The 16293-nt window shown below is 49.0% G+C and overlaps 1 protein-coding gene across 2 annotated transcripts in view; it reads left to right on the forward strand.

Annotated features, from left to right (window-relative positions):
• Positions 1 to 317: 317 nt before the first annotated feature.
• Positions 318 to 16293, forward strand: part of SLC7A9 (solute carrier family 7 member 9) — a 54268-nt gene continuing 38292 nt past the window's right edge. Inside the window, exons 1-2 of one of the 2 annotated variants that reach the window (XM_083165277.1) lie at positions 318 to 425; positions 12486 to 12595. The gene's annotated coding sequence lies outside the window, so the exon portion shown is untranslated. Of the gene's footprint in view, positions 426 to 12171; positions 12596 to 16293 lie in introns of those variants that run through there. The other variant, XM_083165276.1, reaches the window with a different exon arrangement.

Raw genomic sequence — 16293 nt, forward strand, 5'->3', positions numbered from 1 at the left:
CCCTTTTGTTGCTCCTGTCCTTTTCAATTTCCTTTTAAGCTTTGTAAGTAGAGCTATACTGAAGGGGTTCCGACCTATTCAGTGCTGGCTGGTTTTTTCGGTATGTCGGAATGTTTCAACATGCCAAAAACCAGGTGGATTGACAGAATCCACCTGCTTTTGACGGAAACGCCATGTTTCTGGCAATCTCAATCCAACATGAAAAGATGTCGGATTGAGGAAGGGAAGAAGGCGCCGGGTGAGCAGCAGTAGCTTACACGGTGCCATCATCCTATCTGCTGCCTCCCGTACCCGCCTTACACACACCTGTCCCGCCGCCGGGCTAAGTGAGAGCAGCTCACCCAGCCCTGTCCCAGCTCGCGCTGCCTCCTGTGCAATCGTGCCACCTTCCACCACTGCACTCATCCCGTCCCCACGCCGGCCGGGTGAGTAACAATCAGCGGCCAAATCCGGCATCCGGACATAAACCCGCGAAAAACTCATGTCGACCTATTAAGTTTTGACCATGTCTATGTCGACCGTAAGCTTGTGTCAACCTTCTGTCATTGTCGACCTAAGGTAAGGCTGTAAGGGAGGAGAAAAGTTTGCCAAGGCTGCAATTGAGGAGAAGCGAGGCACTGACGGGAGTGAGGTACTGATGAGTCCCCCTTTTTAGGCCAGACCCAATTACTAAGCAGGCAATTTCAAGAGCGGAGTCCAGGGTCCCTTATACTCATGTTGACCATATGCTGTGTCAACCTTTATCATGTCGATCTTTTGACCACGTCAAAAGTGTGAGAGAGTCCTAAACAAACCCCCCACTCCCACCTATTCCGTGGGGACTACTTACATACTCCGGTGAGATAATTATGAGCATTACTTGTGTTCAGCCGGTTTATACATAATCCAGTAACTGCAGCTGCCAAAGTCCTACATACTGAATGCCGGGACGGCTGCATGTTCCTGGGTATGGGTAAAAACCGGACCAGGACAAAACCCCCGGACCGCCGGACCAGACATCAAACTCTGCATTTTGGAGCTTGTAGCGTCCGGTCCGGGAGGTGTCCTGTCCGGGGGTGTCCTGTCCTGGGGGGCTGCCTGTGACACCTGTCACCAGGTAGAGGAGGAGGGGTGGAATAAAGTCTCCCTTTATGGTCCGGGCATGTAACAAAAACCGGACGGTCCGGACCACAGGGGGAGGCTGTAATCTCCCCTTCCCCATGTCCCTAATGATAGCTATCACAGGGACCCCGCTGGACAAGACACCCCCCAACAGGACGCCCCCCGGACCGGACCCTATAAGCTCCGGACTGCAGATTTTGATGTCCTGTCCGGAGTCTAGTCCGGTCCGGTTTTTACATAGTCCCCATGTTCCTCCACATGTACACATTAGTCATTAGCACTGCTATATAGTAATAAACATAAAGCTTATCCAGTGGCTGGTAATAGCTGCAATATACTGGAGGTAGAGTAGGTTATATAGCAGATAATTGCTTGCTTAATGGCATCTGAAGAGATACGGAGTGACAAATGCACAAAGGAAAGAATTTATGCTGGAAGAGGATGCAGTGCAGCATGGCACTGTTGTGATGAGTCTCTGTGACTGGGATACACTACACTCTAATGTGCTGGGGTGGGGGGCTGCGGAGTTGCTGTACCGTGTAAACCTTGCTAGGGATCCCGAGGCTGAAACAGCATCCATGGACCCAGTATCACATCAGCTGCATGAACATGGGGCATCTGAGAGCTGGCCATACATCTGCAGATGCGTTAAGAGCTGTCTTTGCGGTTAGCCGGCGATGTGCAGAGGGTCCGGCGGCTCCCCCTCCCTCCCTATGGTTATGTGCCCTGTACTTGTCCTCAATTGTATTCAGCTGTAAGTCACTGTCTCCTGGGTGTTATATAATCTGTAATGGGGCACTGCGGATCCCTTGTTCTCTGCCCCCTGATACTTATGTCAGTGTCCTCTGCTGATGCAGCTATGGATGTGTCCTGTACCTGTCCTCTATTGCAGGGGTCCTCAAACTATTTTGCTCTGGGACCCCATCAGACAATAAAAATAATGACAGGACCCCAGCAAGTTACTGCAGAAGGTCATCACATCACATGTGTAGTCAGCAGACATCACATACATGGCAGCATTGTGGAGGCACAGAGTGATGGGAGGAGTCTGAAGTAACAGACAATTCAACAGATCTTTCAGAATCCTTGAATCATTGACTGAGATTAGAAAAGTCATCAGCCTGATGGTCAGCAACATGGAGTCGCGACCCCATGCTGAGAAGGTCGGGACCCACTTTGGGGTCAGGACGCATAGTTTGAGAACCGCTGCTCTATTGTATTTACCTGTAAGTCACTGTCTCCTGGATTGTTTGTTCAATTCATTTATGGACATAGTTTAATTTTAAGAATTGGTAATTGGGATATAGGATGAGCCAGGAGCTGGCAATCAGATTAACATCAGACTGTCACCGTACTAACCAGATCACCCAGTCTGCTGGACAATGGTAGTTTGTCTCTTCAGTGAATTCTGCCACTCACAACAGAAGCAAGAAAGTTATGCCCCAATATGTGAAGGGGACTTATAGGCTGGTTTCACACACTCCGGTTTTGTCCGGAAGGCAAAAAGCCGGACACATTTTGTCCGGCTTTTTGCCTGACAGTTGTCTCTTTCACATGCACCGGCTCAGTGAGCCGGTGCTATGTAAATTTGAGGGTAAAAACTGAAGTGACGTCAGTTTGGGGGCGGTGGAGAGCTAAAACCGGACACCAAATGACCGGTGTGTGTGAAAGGCCCCCATCGCCCTCAGCACACACTGACCTGTGAGGACGGGACGGCCACGGCACGGCAGCCGGACACTGCAGTGGAAAGATCCGGCTGCTACCCGGTAGCCGTGCCGTGGCCGTCCTGTGTGAATGGACACATAGCAGTCCATTACACACTGCAGGGACGGCACGGCTTTTAAGCCATGCAGGATTTCACCGTCCGGCAGGAGCCGGACAGTGTGAAACCACCCATAAATCAGTAGAGCCTGTCCTGGGAGGTATCAGGTTACACCACTGGAATCCGCCCATCACCTGGGTGGGAGACCCTGGGGGGAGGTAAAGGGCGATGACCCATTGTTCTAGGATGAAACCTGAAGGTGTATAACACAGGCTTTCACCTGTAGTCTTTACATACTGTACATTTATCCCCGTTACCCTGTGGACAGGCCTGCCTGCACGTTCCGGCTGTAAGTTACCTATATGTTTTCTTACCCTTTGCTTACCTGTATGTGTATTCTGTCCATACACTACTGCAATGTATCCTATCCTATGAGTCGAGGGTTGGACCTGGATGCATCTGATTTCTTGTCCCGATCCGTCGTAATTGGGTCAAATCGGACTAGTGGGGGTCTTAACTCTTTTCTTGTAACTCAGTGGTTCCCAAACTGTGTGCCGTGGCTCCCTGGGGTGCCTCGGGACACTTACAGGGGTGCCCTGGGTTGGTGGTCCAGGACCAATTCAATTTATTTATGGTTAATTATTTATGGGCCAAACCAGTGCTGGTGGCTGCCAATCATAAAATATGTACAAACAGAAGCAAATTCTGCCCTTTACCACATAACTGACCCTTAAGGCCCATACACACTTGTAGACTTTCATTTCAAAAGACTTTGCCAAAATCTTTGATAGATTTATCTTTCCCCAAAGTAGTGCGTACACACTGAGTTATTTTCCCCAAAGAGTAAGAGATTTTCAGGAGACGAAAGACTTTGCTGAAAATCTTTCATATAAAAGGCGATTTACATAATAGGCTGGGTTTGTATTCCAAGGGTGGGAGCAGCGGCCATTTTATTCAGTGCATTTCTGTTCTTGGTGCCTGATTCAGAACGGATTGCTGGGCTGCGTATATGTGGAGCCCAGCAATCAGGTAAACTCCACCCCATGCCGCCCTGACCGGGGAAAATCCCACCCATGTGCACTGCAAACGTTTCATTTGCAGCTGTGCATGTAGGGAGAAATCCATTCACTTGCGACAGCAATGTATATTTTACGCCATAACAAAATATACATTCGGGGGGGGGGGGGGGGGGATAACATATACATTGCTGGCCTGCAAAAAATTTAAGGCATGGCTTTGTGGGTCAGGGGACTATGCACACCGTAATGCCCATTACACATATGCAACACACCGTAATGCCCATTATATATAATGCCACATAATTGCCGTTTACCTACAGTGCTCATTGCTAGGGTTTTCATGCACTGTGCCAGGGGTAACATGCTATGTGCACTGCACTGTGCGGTTCTGCCTCCCTACGCTCACCGTGCCCTGCTGTCTGTCCCTGCCTGCATCACTAAAGTAGACCGCCGAGCAGAACGGTGGGGAAATCCGACTGTCTCAGAGCAGGTCCATCTGTCCGAGACTCGCAGCCAATCAGGCAACGGTGGCTCGCAAATTCCAAGCCGGCGTGCCATTTGAAATAGAGCAGGCCCAACCATCTGCTTTGCGGCTGAGACAGCCGGGTTTAACACTGCTCTGCCGGCTGTCTCCTTTAACGATGCAGGCAGGGACAGACAGCAGGGCAAGGTGAGCGGAGGTTCCGCCTCCACAATTAACTGACGGAACGCAGTTATGCCCCGTGCCGGCTCAATTTAACCCATGGTAGGCAGTAATGCCAGTAATATATACGTTGCTGGCCTGTGCCAGCAACGTATATATTACTGGCTAATAAATCATCACTGGTGAGCAGTGGTGGCAGTAATATATACATAGCTGGCATATGCCAGCTATGTATATACAGTATTACTGGATAAAAACGAATTCATTGGTGGCAGTGGTGCCAGTAATATATACACTGCTGGCATGTGCCAGCTATGAATAAATTACTGGCTAATAACTACTGTAACTCATTGGTGGCACTGGTGGCAGTAATATATACATTGCTGGCATGTGGCAGCAATGTATATATTACTGGATAAAAAACAAATTCATTGGTGGCAATGGTGGCAGTAATATATACATTGCTGGCATGTGCCAGCTATGTATATATTACTGGATAAAAACAAATTCATTGGTGGCAGTGTGTGGAGCACGGCGGCAGGGGGCAGGGCGTATGACAGGCTGTGCTATGGGCAGGGACCAGTATGTATGAAGCAGAGTGGCGCAGCGGTGTGACTACGCGCGTGGAGCAGGGGGAGGGAGCGGCAGAGTCACCGAGGTGGTGAGTATGCTCCAGCGCCGGGGAGAAGGGGGAGGGAGCAGGGGGAGGGAGGAGGCGGTCAGTCGAGCTGAAAGTCTCTGATTCTTCAGCCCGGCTGCCGTACACACCTGGCGATGATGGCTCAAATATGAGCCATCATCGCCAGACATGCTGGTAAAACCAGCAGATAGCCCACTTTTAGGGTAGGCGATTTCCTGGTGTACAGATCTCCCATGGGGAGCACATACACATGCAAAGATTTGTGCTAAGCAATTTTGCTTAAGCAAGAAAAGGGCCAGGAAGTTCAGAATGAGAGATTGCGATCAGAATCTCTCATTCTGTACACAGAGAGATTTGCACTCACTTGTAAGTAATTTGACTAGATTTTGACTGCATGCACTGACTTAAGGGGCATACACATGGAGCAAATTTGTGCTATTTTCTAAGCAATCTGACTAGATTGCTTAGAAAGTATGCACAGATCTCTGTGTGTATGCTCCTAGAGATTATTATCTCTTACTAAGTCAGTGCATGCAGTCAAAAATCTAGTATATTGCTTAGCAAATGACTGCAAATCTCTCTGTGTGTACAGATGAGAGATACTGATAGCAATCTCTCATTCTGAACCACTACCCGGACTTTTTTTTTTGCTTAAGCAAAATTGCTTAGCACAAATCTCTGCGTGTGTGTGTATGCTCTCCATGGGAGATCTTGACACCAGCAAAATTGCTAAGCACAGATCTCTACGTGTGTATGCCCCTTAATTTAGACATGTTAAATCTGAAGCAGAGCATGCTGGGATGTGTAGTTCAACAACAGCTGGAGTGTCAAGGTTAGCCATCAAGGGCCTAGGTCACATTCAGCATTGACAGTCCACCCCATTTCAGTCCGTTCCTAACATTGCTAATAGGCAATCCTGCAATTCCTGTCCTGTTTGCTCGCAGCGGGTTCACACTTTCTCACAGTATATCTTGCAGCATTATTTCGCGTTTTTGCGGCTCGGTAAATGACCTGTACCACACTCTTGTAATTGGCTGACAATATAGTATAAGGATATTGGGACACCCAGGACCCTGCAGGATAAGAGTAAATTCATTCATTGAGCTGTTCCCCCCCAATATCTCTTGTCCCCGAAGCATCCATCCCATTGGCCAGCCCCTAGTGTCGCTCTGTATCACACTAGATTTATCACATTGGTGCTATGTGTGTGCACGCTTGTGAGTACAAAGTACACCGTGTCCTTTTCCCAGATGCCACATTTGTTGCACACTCACAGCATTCTTCCCTGGCAGTTTAGCACATGGAATACAAATTATATTTTAAGCACAAATGTGACCTTTATTCCCTGATTGCAGAACAGAAAGCTGGCACCTGGGAACCGTGAAGCCGGTCAGCGTAGCGTGTCGGCAGGTCAGGGGTCATGGCCGGTGCTATAATGGATCTACACCTAGGTTAGTCTTTAAGGTGTGACTAGAGTCAGTACATTGAAGTGAGCAGGTAGATCCGGCCGTATGGTTTACGTATGGAGATCTGTGCAAATTCCTCAGTGCGCATATATACAGGTGTCCTCCGCCGAGATCGCTGTCATGTTCCCCAAGCCACAGCATGGTTGCCTGTGTTTCCAGAAAATAGGGACGTCGGCCAGTGTTCCCTCTAAGCTGTGCGCACATGCGCGCGCACACAACTCGACGAGCGTGCGCACAGACATTACAATAGAGCGCACAAAGCAGCAGTGGTCCCTTGTTGCAGTTCTAGACTCAATTAATGTGTGTTTCACCCATTAACTACTGAATGTTTAAATGTTTAATATAATTAAAGTAAAGTTAACACAAATGCTGAACGTCATTTTCCAGTTATATAAGTGACGCACAAAATTTTTAATTTCCTTCCAAAATTGCACAGCCAAAATTTTTTGCCGCACACAGCCTTTGTAAAATTAGAGGGAACATTGACGTCGGCCCTGTTTTCTGGGATTGACGAGGCTAGTGCCTGTGTTTGCCAATGCACAGTGGTGTAGGTACAAAAATGTCTGCCCCCTGCCCAAACATTAATTATCACGCTCGTTGGCAGGGGTTTCATGCTCGTCAGGCACTTCTAGGTAGCGATGTACACGCTGTGCTTCCCTGACAGGTGGTAGAGGTTTTACTAGCACCTCTATCATCTGTCTTCAATAAGGTAGCGGACATTTTTGAAAGGCCATTTTAGCCGGTTCCAGAGGCATAACAAGCAAAATCTTGGACGGGGCCACCCATTGTCGCTACAATGCCCATGGGGGTAGGTGCCAAAAGAAAAAGATTGAGAGTGTAAGAGACAAATGGTGTCGGGAGAGAAACCGTGCCGAGTAGAGTTGGGGAGAAAGACTGTCAGAGAGTGATATGGAGGAAAGAGTGAGGGAGAAAGCGTGGCAAAAGAAGTGGGGAGAAGAGAGGAGAAAGACTAGGGGCAAAGAGACAGGTGGAGTGAGAGATTGGATGGGTTTTGAGCAACGCTGGGCTTCACTGAGAGAATCACGATTGTAAAATTGAAAAAGTTATTGTGTATACAAATACAAACAAGATATAAAAAAAATGTCTGCGTGTGTGTGTACATGTGGTAGGGAATATAGATTGTAAGCTCCACTGGGGCAGGGACTGATGTGAATGAGCAACTATACTCTGTAAAGCGCTGCGGAATCTGTATGCGCTATATAAGAAACTGTTAATAAATAAAATACTTGTTTCCTAGCACGGCACCCATCGCATTGTATACCATAAATATGGTATGCGATGCGATGCTGCGCGATGTTGTACAATAAAAAATTGTATGCCATACAATGGCATACAATGTGATGGTATAAGATTTTTTATTGTACAACCACCCAGATGGGTCCTTACAATGTTAAATGCCCCCCACTATCAACGCCAACCCAAAGCGTGGCGAGCGGCGGCGGTATGCGTCCTCCGACCTTTTCATACCCCCACTATCCATGTCGGCGTGGAGTTGATGTTATATAGTGTGGTGAGCGGACGCGAAATACATGTAAAGTAATACGCGTCCCCTCGCGGGGCTCGCTGCGCTTGCCACGGCTATGCGGCTATATGGCATGCGATGCGATGGCATAAGATGCAATAAGATGAAAAAATTGGGTGCCGTGCTAGGAAACAAGTACCAAAAAAATATATATAAAAAAACAGAATAAATAAATGTGATAAATCCTAATCACGTGTAGGTGTAGGTGGCTGGTACCTGAGACTCCGGACTCCTCTTCTGGCACTGCTCTGCTGGATCTTGCCGGCTTCACTCGCCTGCAGTTCGGAGGGTGGAGGGACAAAGTTCCCCGGGGAAAACAATACCTCAAGACAACCCCACAAATCGGCCAGCACTCGTTAGGGCGGTGAACAGAATATTTTATTAAGCTGAGTCAAAAGTCGAAGATCACCGCTATAACCGAAATTTCTCAATCAATGTAATAACAGTAAACTGGTAATCAATAATAGGTATACAATCTGGACAATCACTTTTTGGCAGAGACTACAAAAATAAGAGAAAATGTCCTGTCCCAGAAATACCGTGCGCGGCGAGGTCACCGTGGGACTGGTAGGCCGCACCCCGCACAGCACCCCGAGGAGAGTGCTAAACACAGTGTTGACATTAACTTAACATGAAGCCGCAAGAATATGAAAGGACATCTCGCAGCAAAAGATATCGTGCGCGATGGGGCCACCGGTAACACCCGTAGGCCGCAATTCGCACGATATATCCGAGCTACGGTACCACCACACAATCGATCCACAGTTCGATGATACCAAAGGTTCAAAACATCAAAAGGTTAGCAAATGATTCTCTGAGTGAACAACAGAAATAGGCATCAATTTACACTTAATACAAATAACAATAAATGTCCGGGTACACAATAAGTCCTGTAAGTCCCTGAACTGCGCAGTTCTATAACTATTAGGTACCTGTTCTGGCCTAGGTGCACCGTGTTCCTTGAACAACTAACGAGGGAGTGGTATTCCTGAGGCACAAGGGTAGGGGTAGTTTCTGACTCAAGGCCAGGACGGTAAAGTCACTCCAGACAAAGTTCCTCAGGAGGTGGAACTAGCCTAGGGGCTGTAAGGCAATCAGTGGCTGAGCTGACCCAGAGGGTAGGTGTCAGTGCGCTGGGCGTGAAACGGGCCCTGGCTGGGATAGAGGTTGGTGGTACCCCCTGTGGGCGCAGTGGGGGTGATTCCCAGGGTAGGCAGGGGAAGTTTTTAGTGGCTCTCTGAGTGGGCGCAGGCCAAGGGTGTAAATATCACTGAGGGGTGAGGCACAGGGGTGCAGAGTACCTGTGGGCAGCAACCAGTTGCCGGCTCCTGCCAGTCACGCTTAGGAGTCTTCAGGGAGTCACCGCCTGTGGCTCCCCCTTTAAGCTGGGTGAGCTGCCTCCCCTTCTCTAGCCCTCCGTCCAGGGCAGGGGCAGGTGGTCGCGCTGGGCTGCGGCTGTCGCTGTGCTGCCGGGTCTCTGCGGCGCTGCTGGTCCCCGCTGTCAGTCACCGCCGGGGGGGGGAGCGCGTCTCTTCTCTCCACAGCCGCCGGCTCTCGTTGCCGCTGTCAATCACCGCCGAGCAGCCTCGCACTCCGTCCCGACGCGTCCTCTTCTCTCTCCTCCCTGTGTTGCCGGCCAGCCGTCCTGCTTCAGCTTCCCTGCGCTCCGGGTAGGGACGACTCTGCCTCACGCTCTGCTGTCCGCTCTCCACTCTGCTCACACGGGGCGTCTTCCTCTCTGCTTTCGCGCCAGAGGCACCCTCCACCCCTCTCCGTTCCCGCTCTCCCACTGCCAATCCCAGCAGGGTTCCAGGGTCAGTCCCTCCTGGTCCCTGACATCTGCGGCTCCGGGCGGTTTGGTTGCTTGGCAACCCCATGTTAGGATGGCCGTCCGCCATTTTAGTTAAGGGCACCACTGCCCACCAATGTTCGTAAGGCAAACCCCTGGCTGGGTTCAAAAGGGGCACTCCCAAGTTCTGGGATGCCACATAAAATCAATAAAATAGGTCAAGGTTGCAACCATTTAATCCTGCATATTTGAGGACAGAGGAGAATTTCTCCGCAAAGAATCTGATCTCCAAAGAGGCCTTTAGAGTCTCCAATCACTTATTGGTAAGTAAAGTTCATCACAAAAACTTGGAGTGTAGGATAAAAGAAAGTTCCGGAATATTACCCAGCTTTAGGAATAGGTTACCTTGGTCAGTCAATGTGCAGTCCGTCTGCGATGGTCCACAGTGTGCGAATGGCACTTCGCTGGCAAAAGTGGAGACGGCAGGGTCCTGTACTGTTGGTGAAGTGCTGGTCCAGAACTGAGATGAAGAAATAGCTCAACGCGTTTCGGCACCCAAATGGCACCTTCCTCAGGAGCAGTGTGTGGGAGTGAGAGATTGGGCTGATAGTAAGATGTGCAGGAGGAAAGAGAGCAGGGAAGAAAGAGAGGGAGAGAGCACAGGAGAGAGAGCATATAGATGGTGCTGTGTACCTGCTACTTTACCCCCATTACTTACAGGTGCCTCTGTGTACCTTTTAATTACACCCCCCCCCCATACCCAGTAAAGGTGCCGCTGTGTACCCTCCCAGGACAGATGACGCTACCTCTGGCACCACGGTGTGTGTCCTCTCCAATGAGTCTTCACCCTGCCGGGTCTCCGCTCCGTAGGCGCTCCACAGCACACCACTTAATCTCCGCTACGCTGGAAGCTGCATAAGTACTGGGACTCCCGAGTCCTCACCGCAGCGCCTGGTCTCCACATCACACACCAGTGCCGGAAACTGCACATGCACTGGGTCTCCCGATCACATCATCGTGCCGGTCTCTCCACACAGCCAAATACAGTGCAGTGCACAGGCGCTATTAAAGGATGCGCTGGGGCTGGTCACTGGAAAGTGACGTTGAGCCCCAGAACAGAGTAGGAGGGGAGACCAAGGCATGACCAGCTGGAGTCCGGACTATCGCTTCGCTTCTACAGTGCTGCGCTGTCCCTGGGACAATGGACAGTGGCACTGCCAGCCTGCCATTGTCCGTGAGAGACTTTTGCGCATGCGCCTGCTATGCACAGGCTGATCATGGGTGGCAGCTCCGCAGGACTGTGCCGCGCGTGCGCACACACACAGGAGCCCCTAGCCAAAGCCGCCTGCCCTCCGCACGTCACGACTATACTTGCACTACGTACAGTACACACTCGAGTCTACACAGTGGCGTCTCTCTCTGGGCTTCCAAGCAGGCACCATCAGGAGAGGCAGGTGAGGCTTGAGCACAGGTGGAGGGCAGCGGCCCAGTCTGGATCGGGTCACGGGCCGTAGTTTGCCCACCCCTGTTCTCGAAGGTGCTAGATAAATAAGTAGAATCTGATTGGTTGCTATGGACAACATCACTTCTAAAAACCCACATCTTTGAAAATATACCCCTGTGCCTCTATGCAGGGGCATAGCGGGCCAAGGTACTTCTCAGGGGGTGTGGCCTATTTGCAGTAGGCATGGCCCCACCCCCTTATACAAATCTGTGGCATAAGAGGCCTTTTCAGTGCTGCAAAGTGTTGCTGAGCGCAGTACGAGGGGTTGACATCATGCATGATCAGTGTGATTGCTAACCGCCGCACAGGCAGAAGTCAGACTGCCCCCCTGCACCCACTACAGCCCACAGCAGTGTCTGCTAGTTGGGGAAAGCAGCAACTGCTGACAGGTAGGACTTATTGTGAGTCCTCGTGCTCAAGTATCGACATCGACACCAAAAACGTGAAAAACCCATGTCGACATGTTCATGTGTTGACCATTTTAATGTCAAATGTTTTGCTTCTGTCAATCTTTTGCCAATGTTGACTATTTGGTGTTGACCTAGACACTGTGAACTCTTAAATAGTCCCCCCTCTAGACAGAGCTGGCAGCTCCCACTCGTCGTATGACTGTAGGTACAGAGAAGATGCTGCTTTCCGAGTCTCCCGTCTTATACAACAGTTTGTTTTCTCTGCCCTTATGTGGCTGGAAATATCTTGTGTGCGGTAATGATCTTTATGAAGGATACTAGCCTGTATATTCCACACCTTATAATGTGCATCTTGTATCTTTTGCACAAGATAAACCCAGCAGGCACACGCAGATCCCTGAGTGTTTTTGTGTAGGTGTGTGAGAACAAGACCACTTTGTCTGGTCGGCCATTGTGTGTGTCACAGGGACACTAGTGTTGCAACCCTTGTGCATTGTACACAGTGCGAGGAGCTGTTAGACATACTCCGGGTGTTGTGCAAGAAGCATTTATAGCCCTGCTTTCTCCTAAGAAATAATTAGTGACCTCTGCACTGTTCCATCCTCCAGGGACTTTCACATGTACTGTACCTGCACTGCATAAAACTCCCAGATACACCCTGCAGAGACCAGAGATCGCCTGTCATCCACAACTGGGACCACAACAGGACCTCTCACAGGTAAATCTTCATTCGCCTGATTTCTTTCTGTCCAGGAATTATTGCTTGCAGTGCACCCACAATCTCAGCCCATAATAATTGCATTTAATTTGGAGTTGTGCAATTGTCGCTACTCCCAAATCATTTACATAATGCCAACAACTTCCTCAACTTAATATTCATTATCACAATTGTTCTGAATCACGTGGATCAGGATATAAGAGAGAAGACCCTTTGGTGTATTTCTTTATCCAGCACCGGTAAGTGTTGGCTGTACGTACAGGAGGCAGGTAGATGTCTGGGCGCTTGGGCTGGTACTAGTTCCATTTGTTTGTGTTCATTGTTAATTTGAAAGGCACCAGAAATTGTACACAGCACTGTCTGTACACGCATCTGTGTATCTGGGGATAAGTGTGGTACACAGCAGCGTGCCATAGCACAGGCAAATACCATAGGTGCCAAACCTGTGTAACATCCGACAGACTGGGTAACTGGGGCAAGAGCTGGGCAAATCGCTGACAGATGCTCCCTACCATGTCTTGAATGAGTCAAGGAGAGGTAGGTTACCCTGTTTATAATGTAGGTCTTCGGGGTAAATTTACTAAGATGGGAGATCTATTGAAGATGGGATGTTCAGTGGCAAACGCAGGATTTTCAGAAGGGGGTTTCCAGAGGGGCGGAGCAAAGCACGGAGATGGACACAGGTGACCCAGTATATGCCGGGTCAGTTAAAGTATTATAAATAGACCAAATGTATATAAATAATAATAATAATAATGAAAAAATATATATATACATACATATATATATATATATACATATACATACAGGGGCGTCAACAGCAGTGTAGACCCCTGGGCATAGCAATGTATTGGGGCATCTACCGATCCTCCAGCGGTAGGGGTGGGGGAAGCTTTGATGTCCCGCGGGTGGTAGGGGGTATTATATCAACCGCTCAGCATGTAGGGCCTGGATCAGTAATTTCCACTAATTACCCTATTACTGCACAGATGGTGGGAGAAGGGGGCATTGGGCTGAATGAAGGGGTCCTGATACATAACTTCCAGGGTGGTAGAGGATGTTTAATATGCAGAGGAGGGGTGCATAGTGGAGTGGGCTTATTATTCATAATTCTCTGGTGGGAGGACAGCTTGCTTGACTGCAGATATCTCCAGTTCCCAGAAATAGATTTCTTAGATTTTAATGGAATTAAAAACTAGATAATCCCACCTACCAAATGGTACTGGGGACGAGGGGATCAGAGTTCAGGAGGCAGAGCAATCTACCAACGAGTATATAAAACTACATATCAGGTGTGTGGAGCTGGAGCAGTAACCAGCTGCTGGAAGGCTGATATCTCTGGTTCTGGGAACAGTAGAGACAAGCTATTAGTGTATGTTAAAGGGGGAGAGGCCCAGCTTTTGAAATATACCCTCAGAAAAACTCTAAGACAGACAGAACCTGAAATATCTGACTGGGAAGAGCAATTAACAGGCTTGGATGGGGACCACTGCTTTGAAGTCAGATATCTCCGGTTCCCAAGGGCCAATTTTTAAAATTCTTGTACCCATGGAAAGAGGGGACCCTCAGCTTTAAGCATAGGGTCCTTAGACTCCTGGGGGGTTTCTGGGTACTCAGAAACCCCCCCTGCGTGCGCTACTGATGTTGCTATGGGCAACCAATCAAATACTACTTATTGTTTAAGCATATTCTAGAAGATAATAGATATAATCTGATTGGTTGCTATGATCCACATCCCATCTTCAATAGAACTTCCATCTTAGTAAATGTACCCCTTCATGTGCCAGGTCTAATAGGTCCTGGTGTATTTCCACCTCACGCTGCCCAAAACTGGAAGCTCCCGCTGGCAGCTGCGGTTCCCGTTACCATAAATGTACTCGATCTTAATCTGTATTGTCACTCACCATAATTCACAACTGAAATATATTGTACGCATTTATATCATGTTTATTTTTAAAGAGCTGTACACACGGTGAGATTTTGGCAGGAGATTTTGACTAGATAGTCAAAATCTCCTACAAGGTTAGTCAAAATCTCCTTGTTTTTCTCCTACTTAGTCAATATTGTCTAGAATAGATTGCTTAGCATAGATTGACTGTGCAGGCAAGGCAATTTTGACTAGATGATAGACTATCACTACTGAAGGCCCCGATACACGATGCGGTAGCAGCGCGCCCTGCGCGCTCCCGCGGTCATCGTATCACACAATACAAAAAGTATGTGCTGCACCGTACTTTTTGTACTGCCTGCGGATCGCATCTCGTCGCAGCATGTATGGGAGCCTTTAGACAAAATTGCTTAGTCCAAATCTCCACTGCATCTAGCCAAAACCTCTCTCAAAATTGCTTAGACAAAATTGTCCATTAGCCAAAGTCTACCTGTGTGTACATCCCTTAAATTAGATTCTCAAGTGCAGCAGATGTACTAAGTCTTGAAGAGTGATAACAAGAAGATTGATAAATTACCTGCCGATCAGCTTCTGTCATTTTTAAAACACAGCCTGTAATATGGCAGTTAGGAGTTGATTGTCTGGTACTATATTTCTCCACGGCTTAGTACATAGACCCTTGTGACTATTTCGTAATAACACTGTCATATAACCCTTTCCCATAGTCCAGTTGTAAATGCAAACCTAATAAATGCATTTTTACATTGTTAAGTTGCATAGCTGCTCACCGTGGCAACGGAGCTTGGCGGGGGTACCCGCTGCTTCCCCCGCCCTAGCCGCCGGTCCCCCTCGCCGCCCGACCCGACACCCCCCCCCCCCCCGAACTGGGCAGCGTCTCCCTGAAGCGGAGACGGGCAGGGAGACGCTGCTCAGCCGCCGTGATACTTGGACGCGTGTGAGACGCACGCGCGTCCCAGTCTCTATGGCCGGCGCTCGCCAGTGAAAGGGATCTGGCGAGCGCCGGCCAAGGATGGCAGTGGCTCCGTCTGTAGGCACTGATACACAAGGATAGGTGATATCTATTGCATGATGGTCATCCAATTGCAGAGGCTCTTGGTGGCTGGATGATACTGTGACCCAGCTACACAGTATGTTGGTCAGGAGGATGGTAAGTGAGGATATGTGAGAAATGTACAGTGGGGGATGGGATTGGACAGGAAAGGTATATGAAGGTTTTGTAACATAGCAATCTATTTGTGTTTGGAGACTAGAGGCCAGTCTTATTGTGCAGGGGAGGGTCACATTATTATGACCAGCAGCTAATAGCCAGAGTACCCGGCCTTTGCAGCAGAGACAGCAGCTGGACCGGCTGGCAGTCACTCAGTCAGGATATGGATCATTGGATAGACAGCAACTAGGTCAACACCACTAGGTTGACATGACTGAAGATCGACATGCAGGAAGGTCAACATGGGTTATGTCAACAGGGTCATTAGGTCGACACAAGCATTATGTTGACCTGGAAGGTCGACAGTCAAAAGGTCGACATGGGGTTTTTCAAGTTTTTTTGTCCCGACACTGAAACCTAGCACCGCACCCCCTCGCATGGCTCGCTGCACTCGGCACACTCATTTATTCTCCCATCACGCCCTAGTAGATGGTAGGGCGTTTACTGCCTGTCGGCACTTGTGGGTTCCAAAAAAAGTAAAAAGCCTCATGTTGACCTTCCCCATGTTGATTGACCTAATGCTTGTGCCGACCTAATGACCCTGTCATCCTAACCCATATCTACCTTCCTGCGTGTCGACCT

Source organism: Crinia signifera, chromosome 11 (genome assembly GCF_055691185.1).
Source record: "Crinia signifera chromosome 11, ASM5569118v1, whole genome shotgun sequence".
Taxonomy (NCBI): domain Eukaryota; kingdom Metazoa; phylum Chordata; class Amphibia; order Anura; family Myobatrachidae; genus Crinia; species Crinia signifera.